At 37.8% G+C, this 10,826-nt stretch overlaps 1 pseudogene; it reads right to left on the bottom strand.

Moving 5' to 3' along the window:
- Nucleotides 1-8,002: 8,002 nt before the first annotated feature.
- On the bottom strand, nucleotides 8,003-10,396 carry LOC140511784 (importin subunit alpha-1 pseudogene; annotated as a pseudogene).
- Nucleotides 10,397-10,826: the final 430 nt, after the last annotated feature.

Here is a 10,826-nt window from a genome sequence, read left to right as displayed (position 1 = left end):
CTTTGAATATTTCCTGAAATATTATCTTCTCCGAGTCTCTAAGTTCCACTTGCAGATGATTTACAAGTGGAAATTCATATTAGTTATGATCTCCTTTCATAACCTATTGGATTGGCAAATACTGTCCCCTCCCTCATCTCCCCCATTTTGCCCTGGGCTCTGATTCTTCAAAGGGAAAAGGATCTAAGGGATACTAAGGTAAAAGAACTCTTTTTAACACCTCCATTATTCTCTTCTCTTCTAAGGAAATAACACTGGCTAGGCTGGGTAGAGATGGCTGAAAGGGTGGTTGATATTGCTGTCACTTTCTTCCAGCAAGAGGTCATGGCCTGATCTCTCTCTGGTCTTTGGATGGAAGTTATTGATGTACGTGTCCTCTCCCTTAGACTTCTGAGAACAAAGCCTATGCTTTAGTTATCCTTGGACTATGGACAGCACCTGCACAGAGCCTTGTACTCAGCAATTGCTGAATTAATTACTTAATCCTTTTATAGAAGTGTGACTGACTTGAGATTGGAAGCTTTTGTGCCCTCAGGCTTAAGTGTGAAAGTTTTAGAATGTTGGTTATAAAACCTCAACCCTGCCTTACTCATGGGGAAAAAAAAACAACAAAACGTGTCATGGTGTGATAAAAAGGGGAAGTATATTGGAACCCAGAAGATGACCGGGTTCAAATTGTGCCTGATGCTTTCCTGAGGGACCTTGGTAAAGTCATCACTTTGTGTCTCTGGGTAGTAGTTTCAGGATCTCTCAAATGAAAGATCTTGAATTAGATGGTCTAAGAGGTTCCCTGCAGATCTAATGACATTAATTTTAATTTCCAATCAATTCTGAGGATCTTTGTTGAGCGCATGCCTTCACTTCGTTTGGCAGTGGATAAAGCTCAGGGGATGGGAGACTCATTATTTTGAGAGAGTGGGGAGAGTGGTAGGTTCAAAGACAGAAAGGACTGGGTTCTAATCCAATTTAAGCTTAAAATCTGTCTAAATGGCTAGTTCATTCTAATCTACATACCCTCGGGTAATTCTGGAAGAAGTCTACTCAACCAGTGGTATATAAATGAGGACTGAAACAGCATATATTTATATATATATGTATATGTATATGTATATGATGTATATGTATATGTATGTATGTATATAGATATAGATATAGCTTTATATATTTATATAGTACACAGTATATATAGTATATACACATATGTACACATACACATATGCACACATACATACATATGTATATATATAAATTTATATATATATACATACATTTTTATGAACATTTTAAAATCAGATAGGAACTACATTTAAATCTAGTTTGAGGGTCATGCAAGAGGGTTCTGGGTTCTATGACACCCACTAACCATATACATGACACCTCAGTAGAGGTCATTTTTCTATATTGGCAAAATCCTGTGTGTGTGTGTGTGTGTGTGTGTGTGTGTGTGTGTGTGTGTGTGTGTAAATACAAGGTGGCTCAAAAATCTTGGTAGTTTGAAGCTTTAATAAACACATATGTGCATGTATGTTTCTTGTGGAAAAATTTTGAAATGAATCAATTTTCAAATATTTTTTCATTGCTTAGTCATTTTCAAGTCATGTCTGACTCTAACTCTATTTTCTTTTCAAAGATACTAAAGTGGGTTGCCATTTCCTTTTCCAGCTCATTTTACAGATGAAAAAACTGAGTCTTACAAAGTGAAGTGATTTACTCTAGGTCACACAGCTGGAACCTGAGGGTGGACTTGACATCAGGTCCTCCTGACTCCAGGAATATTGCTCTGTTCCTTGAACCACTTAGCATATATTACAGATGTGCTATAAACTGATAATTATTTACATAACTGATTTAAAGAATTATATAAGCACATTACATAATCAAATACTGATTTAAATCAATACATCTTCCTAAATTTATTAAGGGATGTGATTAATTTTTTAACCTAAAAAAACCCCTGCAAATCCCTTTGGATTAATCTATTAAAGACTGTTTCTAAGTCCACCAAAAAGTACAGAAGTAAAATATCTATTAACACTTTAGTCTGTCCTGTTCTATATTTATCCTCTACAATGACACTGCAGTTTAACTTGTGCCTAGGAGAATATTGGCAACTACCAGCTAGTCTGAAATTAATAGTGCTTTGCATGTTTTAGTGAATCTTATTTTTATGACATATTTTTAGAACTTAATTAAATTCTTCATTGAAGTTGGAATATGGACATGCATACTTATATTCCTATATCTAAAACACAAATGTACATATATATGAAATTTCCAAGTCATTTTTCTCTACATGCATTTAGGAAGAGTAATTTTTCCAAAATTCCCATCTGTTCTGCATGTAAATTCATTTAATTATGCATTGATTGACAAGGCTATAAAAGAACATTCTTGTGAGGTGATAGGCTTAGCGGCCTGCTGCACTAAAAATTAACATGCGTGGGCCTTTTGCAATTTTCCCATGCAAGCTTTATGTAGGAGTCAGGCAGCCTACAAATCCATATAAAACAAAATACTCTGCAGGTCTCTGGGATAAAAGAATCATATAGTTTGCATACAGAGGTACCCTAGCCGTTGTGGGCATCTTTCTCTAGAGTCAGAGAATAATGGAACAGCTGTGGGATGGAGTGTCCTTTGTTATTGTCTGATTACCATCTGTCATCTCCATAGTAACGAAGGGCTGCAGTGACAGGCCTATTTGTTAAATATGGAACGTATCTAGTCATGATCTGATTCGGCGCATTCTAATTCTGACAAATGTTCCTTTCTACACCCCCATTTTCTCCTCCATAGTCAAGGGGTAAATGCCCACGTGGAAAAATTAAAAAAACAAAAAAACATGACCATGAATAAATGTTTGGACTAGGGAAGGATGGGATGAATTCTATACTACCTGGCTTATGGCTCCCAAAATGGGATTATTGTCAGTTATTACGGGCTTTTTCATCCCTCAGGCCAACAAAGTAGAAGCATAATCCTAGTTTGGATATAATTTCTGCTGTGGAAGTGGGGAGGAGGACAGCTACATGAGATTCAAGCTTATGAAGACAACTCAACGTGACTTGATGGTACAGCTGTGGCCTTCTATTAAAACAACAAACAAACAGCACAGCTGTGCTTTAGGATTTCCTTACAAGGTTCCCTGCACCTGCTCTGTTTGTACACATAGATAGTAGGTGTGAGGCACTCATCCATTGGCCATGCATGTCCAGACCAAAACAATTCTGGTTTAAGTCTTAATTTTATACATCCAGTTGGTATGAACATTTCCTTTAATTCACATTTAAATCCATTTTTTCCCCTGTATTTCCAGACCTCTTTTTATGTGTTCTTTCCACATTCAGATATAAGCTCCTAGAAGGAAGGAATTGTTATTTTTGCATCTTCAGACAACACTTAGCTCAACCCTTGCTTGTAGTAAATGTTTAACAAATTCTCTCTCTCTTTCTCTCTCTCTATCTGTCTCTGTCTCTCTTTGTCTGTCTCTCTGTCTCTGTCTCTGTCCGTCTCTGTCTCTCTGTCTCTCTGTCTCTCTGTCTCTCTCTGTCTCTGTCTCTGTCTCTGTCTCTCTCTCTGTCTCTCTGTCTCTGTCTCTGTCTCTGTCTCTCTCTCTCTCTCTCTCTCTCTCTCTCTCTCTCTCTCTCTCTCTCTCTCTCTCTCTCTCTCTCACTCTCCCTCCTGCCTGCCTATATAACAGGATCTTGATATCAGGTGTTGCATTACCATGTGAATCAAAAGTAATCCTTACTGCTGGATGTTTTTAAGTTACCATCAACACAATGTTCAAGTTAAACATAAAATCATATAACTTCAGCTTACTTCAGCTCCCTCTACATCTGGTTCATTCATCAGTTTATCAGACTAGTGTACTTTACCTCCAATGCAATGGAATGAAGTGACAACTGAGTTTTCTCTCTATTATTTTCAAAAGTCAGAATTGTTTCTCATCTCCTCTTTTTTTCTCTCTTTTTTCTCCTCTCATTTTCTTCCATTTCTATTCTTTTCTTCTTGTTGCTGATTGTATTTATAACACTTTATCAGACTAATTAACTTGCTTTAAAACTAAGGGCAATACAATGGTTCCTCAAGTTCAGGTGATTCAATCCTCATTATTCATTTTTTAATATATGAAAACTAAAGAGTACAATCACAATTGAATTGAGTTTGCAAGAAAATTCCAAACACTTAGGCAGAGATCTCTGACTTAATTTGTATTTATGTCTATCTATAAGTAACATTCTTGACTTTGTGATTAAGGCAAAATTGAGTTTACTAAACATTTTGGGGCCAAAAACAGCATAACATTTTAATAGCATCTCTTGATAGACAGACACTAGGAGGAGAAGTTAGAGGAAAGTGGAGGCTTTTTCTTAGAACTTCTCTCAGTCCTGGAGGACATGGATACAACTGGTCATGTCTACTTGAGTCTTTGACACCGACATACCTGTAGCTGTGCAGGTCCTCCTTTACACCATGCCTCTTTCTCATTTGGCTGCTCTGCCATTTGGTGTATGTTTAGTATCGATATTGCTTCATTGTCTGAGCCGCTAGGTGGTGCAGTGGATAGAACACCAGTGCAGGAGTCAGGAGAGCCTGAGTTCAAATCTCACCTCAGACACTTGACATTCACTAGTTGTGTGACCTTGGGCAAGTCACTTAATCCCAATTGCCTCATCCTGGGTCACCTCCAGTCATTCTGATATCTGTTCACCGGATTCAGATGGCTCTGGAGGAGAAGTGAGGCTGGTGACCTGCACAGGTCCTCACTCCCTCACTCAAAACAAAGTCAAGTGAAAGTCATTTCATTATTTCTCTGATGGCATGGTCTTCTTCGACAACAAAGGACCAACACACACACACACACTTTCTCATAGCTCAGTCCTACCTTCTCTTTCTCCACTTGTTGATTGTCTCAGGGTCATTATTTCTTTCCAGCTCAGGTTTGTCACTGTCCCCATCCTGGTGCAGGCCCTCGTCACTTCACTCCTAGACTATATCAGATCAAATGTGAATAATTCTAACTCTAAAATGTTCCTATAGTTGTGTGACCTACAGCAACATGACAAACAATGGTAGATGATATCAAGAGGATGGATTAGATTCATGTAAGGATGGCAAAGTTTTAACAAATAAAATGTGGAATGATCCAACTTGGTAATGAGTGTAATCTTCCTCATTAGAGGTTTTCAAATTGTTGTTGAGAGAATTCATCTTTAGATAGAGATTGAATGATGTGGCTTCAGAATTCCCCTCAGAATATGAACTTCTGTGATTCTGTGCTTCATATTTCATCTTCTTTGGCCTCTATTTCTTCATCTCTAAAATGGGGGCATTAGTTTGTAAGAAATCTTGTCATCCATATATAAAAAGCTTATTATTCTAAATCAGAAACACCATTGGAAAAAAAGACCTACTCATTATCTTAGAAGTTCATATTGACCTTAGAGTTTGAAGTGATACAGATATCTTTGGAATGAAGGCTCCATTAGTGGTCACTCATTATACAGCTCAAAGCTAACAACCTTGTATTTATTTATCATTTTGCTAATGATTTGGGAGATTAGGGGTAGAGAAATAGATATAGCTTAAGAAAGAATAATCTGGATTAACTGTCCCCATCCTGCTGTAGCTCCTGCTTTCAAGGCAACCATAGTCATCTTGTGCTGCTCACTACAATGACTGGTCTTGGCATCACAGTTAGGATCTCCCTAGGCTTCATAGGCCAGTAACCTGCCAGACACTCTGAAGGGTATCTTATAATAATTCCTCCCTTGATGGACATCATTTGGAATATAGCACAGATGGCAGAATGAAATGTCAACTTTCATAATAAAAATATGAGGTACCCATTAGTACCTCTAATCATGACATGCATAGACTTTTTGTCATAAGCACACATTATTACATACTAACATGCAACATGATATATTATTAGACTGTACACATTCTACTTTTCAAAATATGAAACTATTTTTAAAAGTTTTTCAATATTTCAGAGGTCTCTGGATCAAAGATGCAACTTTTGGTCCTATATCAGAAGAAGGTAATTTACAAGGTAGGGAAGTTACAAAGAGCCTCTATTTACTAAAATATTCAAAACAACACTTCTTTTTTTGTAACGGCCAACAAACTAGAAATAGTGTTGATTAAACAAAGTGTGATTCGAGGCTAGTTTGACTTAGAATCAGGAAGACCAGAGTTCAGACCTTAACTGTTTCATTTATGCCAAGTGGCTTAACTCTTCTTGGCCTCCTTCTCCTCTTGTCCAATTGGAATAATAACAGCCAACCTCTCACAGGACTGTTTAAAGAAGAAGACACATGGAAAAGATTTTACAAAACTCGAAGTTCTATATAAATTATTCTTGTTGCTATTATTATTTGTATATTATGGGATATAATTTTCCTGTAATGGTTGATAGAACAGAGAAATTTGGAGAAATCTGGGAAGTTTTAGAGAACTACTACAAAGAGAATAAAGCAAAACTTAGAGCATAATATACACAGTAATCATTATGATGTAATTAATGGTTGCTTAAAAAAGATATAAGGATTCTCATTGAATGTTGGAACCAGGTAGCGAAGGTAAGAATATTTCCCTTCTTTTTTGCAGAGAATTTGTTGCCAAGTGGAGAATGTTGTATACTTTAGTCATAGTCATTATTAGGTCAAAAAATTTGTTTATCTCTCTTTATATCTGTATACATGTACACACATATACATTCACACAATAACTAGAGAGGAAGTGACCAGAATATAACAAATAAATTTTATACACATATAAATAGATATATATATATGCAAATAAATTACATATATATGTTTATAAATTGTATATATGTAAATTAAATTTGAGAGGCAGGTGAGTGGCTCAGTAGATAGTGCTGTCAGTAGAGTCGGGAAGACCTGAGTTCAAATCTGGCCTCAGACATTTACTAACTGTATGACCCTGGGCAAATCACTTAGTCTCTGTTTTCCTTAATTGTCTAGAGAAGGAGTGGCAGCCACTCTACTATCCTTGCCAAGAAAAGCCCATGGACAGGATAGCACATGGAGTTGCGAAGAATCAGACATGACTGAATGACTGAAAAATAACAACAAATAAATGCATATACTATATAATATCTATCAAAAATTCATATATAAAATTATATGTGCAAACAATACTCTGTGCACACACAGACATACATACACACACACACACACACACACACAATCCTTCTGCCCCATTATGAACTACCTGCCAAGTCAGGTATAATGAAAATTTATACTCAGATACATAATTTTTAGCTATTACAGAAAAATAATAGGAAATGGATGAAATCATATGATGTGAGATGTGAGAAGCTCCATTTTAAAAGTTAAATACTGCTTCCCATCCAGAAGATGAAAAATTGGCAAGTGAGGAGGCAAATCCATCAGGAACATTGAGGGTCAGGAGTTCCTCAGATGTGAGGACAGAAAATGTATCCTCTGAAGTATAAATCGGGGCAATGTTAGCAGGGTCACCATGACTGAGTGATCCATGCTCTTAGCAGATTTACAGTACAGAGCATCCTAAGAATTCTAAAAGTCAACTAAAATCCTATTAAAAGGTCTTAAACTTTTTTCTTTTTTTAAGTTTATCACACTGGAAATCATTTATTTACTAAGGTATAATCATCAGAATAGAAACATGAATAGCTCTTCCACCGAAGTTTAAATTTCATCATGTTGAGTTGACAAAGACTTATGAATAAAATGCAGGTTCTGCTGTTCTCTACATTAAGTTGGGTTAGGGTGATCAACCTGACCTAGTGGTAAATACTAGTTGTAAGACTAGCTGCCTAGTTTTAGAAAGTCTGAATGGGCCAGCCACAAAGTCATGGATTTTCAGCCAAATCAACTCTTTAAAAACTACATTCTCCAGTTACAAACTCTATTTATGGAGGAAATAACCACATATAAAAATCAAGATCCTTGGAATAGAATCTCCCACTTTTCTTGGACTATCACACTTAAAATGTGATAAAAGCAAGCTGAGGTAAGGCAAAGGGTGGAATTAAGCTTTTATTTACAGGACACTGCAAGACAGAAAATTCCACATAGAAATAAGAACCCTATTGAGGATAGAGGTTTCATACAGTATGTACACAGTCCAGACTGTTCAAATATGCATTAGTGCTACATTAAAAGTCACATTTAAAAAAAAAAAAGATCTTAAAGTGGAGAGACAGTAAGACAAAATTATACCAAGAACAAGGCATACAAGACTTGCAGGTTTGACTGTAAAATCTAAAAGTTAAAGGTCCCAGGTGTGCCATCTTGAATCTGGAAGGTATAGCCATCAGAGGTAGATTCTGGAACAACATTTTGATCTTTTCCCTCTGCAGAGAAATATTTTTCAATTAAGCTCGAGGAAGCCTTATACACCATTTCATTTTCATGGGATTGAAGTGCTTCAATTCTGTCTAGTCCTCCACATTCTTCAATTAGGATACAGAGTTTTTCAGTTTCATTTAGTTTTTCAGCAGCCACAAAAATATTTGAAATTGCATCCAAAATAACCAAGACAATTTTGCTGTCTTTTGCAGACAAGAGGTTGATTTAAAGGTTCCAGAATTCCATTTTGGACAAGATAGACAATCTGTTCAATTGTTCCACCACTTGTATAGTTTGTGGCAGCCCATACAGCTTCTTTCTGTGACTTAAAGTCTCCCTTTGACAGAATTCCAACCAAGTGTGGAACTAATCCATGATTCACAACTTGCTATATTTGGTCTTGATGGCCAGCTGTGATGTTTGACATGATCCATGCAGCCTCCTTCTGGATATTGGTTTTGGTGTGATTAAGCAGGGTAAGAAAGATAGCAAGTGCTCCTGAATCTATTACAATCTGAGTGTGTTCATCTGTCCTATAGCCCATAAAGAAGGAGTCACTATGGGCAATTCACCAGATTCTAGAAGTTTCACTAGCTGTGGGACAACTCCAGTTTTCACAACCACTTCAATCCTGTCGTTGGGGCCATCTGTGAGGTAGGAAATGACCCAACAAGTATGTGCCAGAACTTCTGGATTATCATGATGCAAAAGATGAACTAATGTAGGAAGAATTTGCTCAATAGCTTCAATCGGGGGAGCAGGATTCTTGTTCCAACAAGGATTCGAAAGTGTCCAGGTAAGATTTCTTAAATATCCACATAATAATGATGATATATCAGGAACTGCAAGCAGAGCTAAAAGAGGGTCTATAGCACCATACTTGATAACCAAGTCTCTGTAGGCTGAACCATCACCTGCAATGTTTCCCAGAGCCCACACTGCCTGTTCACTGATGTGAGCCTGGGGAGAAGCCAACAGGGCAATGAATGCAGGCATAGCCCCTCCATCTACCATAGCCTTTGGTCTGATGTTCCAGAAGCAATGTTAGTAAGTGCCCAAGCAGATTCAAAATGAATAGGATTACAAACTCTCCTGCCCAAGAAGCCTTCAAGCTTTGGAATCATACCGGCTTCAATTATTTGGTCTATGGGAGGCTGGTTTTCCCTAGAAAGGAGTTTCCTAGCGCTTGGGTAGCCTGAAGTTGAACCTCCAGATTATTACCATTTATGCCTTTGACGATCTCTTTAACGGACCAAAGTGCAGAGCCCTGGTTATTTCGGTTTCTTGCAGAGGAGAAGTAGCATCATCAGGAAAAGTGCTGACGTTTCTTCTTTTCAGCATCCGGTCATCCTTTTTAGCTTTCCTCAGTTCTACGTTCACTTCAATACGTCAGCGCCTCATTTCTGTGCAGTCTTTCCCTTCGTTCTTAAATCTATTAAGCTGGGCAATGGGTGAATTAGCATTTTCATTGGTGGACATGGTTGTGTTCAACACTGGGAGAAAAGCAAGGAGGGAAGTTGTAGGAGGTAGCCAGGCCCATAAGGGAAGTGGGAGGAGGTTGCAGCTGCATCAAGGTTAGACTTTCAGCAACCACTACAGCTCCAAAGTTTGTTTGTTTGTTTGTTTGTTTTAACTTGGGAAAAGACTCTTTGCTTATGCCTGTGTCCTATAAAAAAAGCACTGATAGCTGTTATCTACACATAAAAGCTGATGTTATGGACAATTAATCAAGCCAGCATCTAACTCCTTTGGAATATGGAACACTTTACTAGGCACTAAGAGAGGTGATTGGTCAAATATAGCAGCGTGATCTGGCCTCGCAGGTGGAAATAGAACATGGAATTCTATTACCTGGGGTGAAATCAGCAGTGTGGACTCAGCATTCTAGAGGGCTAAGAATACTTAAAGCAATGACCAACCACAAAGCACTGGGCAGGGTGGATGGAGAGAGTCATGTAGAAGATGAAGGGTCTTTTCATTGCTGGTGACAGAGCAAGTGGCCAAAAGTGCCAATGGGGACCCAAGTTTCTGCATTCTCTTCTTCTTGGTCTTTATATTATCACTGTAAGAGGAGGAAAAACAGAGAGGGTGTGAAGATGCATGAAGACTTTTGGAGAAAGCTAAAATTTGGAAAATACCAAAGATAGAAGGAATGAAAGAGAAGAGGGATCTGGGATGAGACAGTTTAGCAACAAAGAAAAGTTTCAGAGGTCATCATGATGACAGAGTAGAGTGGGATAGGAACTTAGAGGGCTAGGGCTGAATGAGCTCAGGTAGGGACATCTATGTCCAGAATCTGCTGCCTTTTTCTCTACGTTCTTCTACTAGTCTTAAATGACTTTTCCAGCTAAGTTAGTATGTTTCCTTAACACAAATTTGGTCATGTCATACTATTACACACACACACACACACACACACACACACACACACACACACATACTGTTCTTTCTCATGGATGCACGCAG

This window comes from Notamacropus eugenii, chromosome 6 (assembly GCF_028372415.1).
Source record: "Notamacropus eugenii isolate mMacEug1 chromosome 6, mMacEug1.pri_v2, whole genome shotgun sequence".
NCBI classification, from domain to species: domain Eukaryota; kingdom Metazoa; phylum Chordata; class Mammalia; order Diprotodontia; family Macropodidae; genus Notamacropus; species Notamacropus eugenii.
The sequence above is the reverse complement of the archived record's forward strand: the minus strand, read 5'-3'. Positions and strand labels throughout refer to the sequence as shown.